The sequence below is a fragment of the Halyomorpha halys genome, unplaced genomic scaffold (genome assembly GCF_000696795.3).
Source record: "Halyomorpha halys isolate HHAL.00 unplaced genomic scaffold, Hhal_1.1 Scaffold50.1, whole genome shotgun sequence".
NCBI lineage: Eukaryota > Metazoa > Arthropoda > Insecta > Hemiptera > Pentatomidae > Halyomorpha > Halyomorpha halys.
In genome coordinates, this window is record NW_027106849.1 from 2,058,800 (window position 1) to 2,059,895 (window position 1,096).

Consider the following 1,096-nt stretch of genomic DNA (forward strand, 5'->3'; position numbering starts at 1 on the left):
AACTATTACAAAATATAATATAAACATTTAAAGAACATAGAGAGAAAAAACAATTATATATATAATAGTTGAGAAAACATTAACTTCTATCAATTTTCTTTTCTTCTTCTTTCTTTCCATCTTTTTGTATCCTTTCCTGCATATGCCTTCCCTTTCGGGAGCAATAGTAAGCACTTCCCGGAGTGACCAGCCCTATTGGGAGGCGAGTTCTTTCCCTTTTTTCTTCCAGACTTCTCTGTCCTTAGCAGCTCTTCACCAGGGGGGTCCTACTATCCTCTTGAACATATCACTCCATCTTTTCTTTTGACTTCCTCTTCCTCTTTGAAGGTCGTATGGAGTCCATTCTGTGGCAATTTTTGACCATCTGTCATCTTCGCATCGAAGGAGATGCCCTGCCCTTTTCCATTTGCTCAATCTTGTCATCTTCAGTGTGTCAGTGAGTCCTGTTTCTTTCTGGATCCAAGCATTTTTTATTCGATCTCTTTTCCTCACGTTCACAATGCTTTTTCAAATATTATTTTGCCACACCTGTAATTTCCTCTCCTGAGCTATAGTCAGTGACCACGCTTGGCATCCAGAAGTGACCACTGGGCTAATGGAACTATGGAAGACCTGTCTTTTAAGATCAATATTTCTTTTCTCCTTCATTATATGCCTGAGGAACCAAAACCTTTTCCAACCGAGTGCCAATCACCTCTGGACCTCTTTTGCTCCTTTGAGCAAGAACCTCTTTGAGGAGAATAAATTTGGCAATTAAATGAATTAAATTGTCAAATGGAATGCAATTGTTAAATATAAAATACAAAAAGAACATTAAAATATTTGTATTTAGTGTGTAGACGAGTATTGACTGTTATAGGAAAAGGTAGGAAAAAATGTTATATCATGTAAATATATGTATTGTATATATGTCCGATCATGAAATGATTGGTATGCTGTGTATTGTAGCAACCTAATGTATTTGGGTTGCATAGCTAAATAAAGCATTTCTCTCTTAATAATAATAATCCATACCTATAGAGATATCAGAATTTATTAATAGATTGCTTTTGTTCGTAAAATGTGATTAGGACTGTAATAATTTACATATTATTAT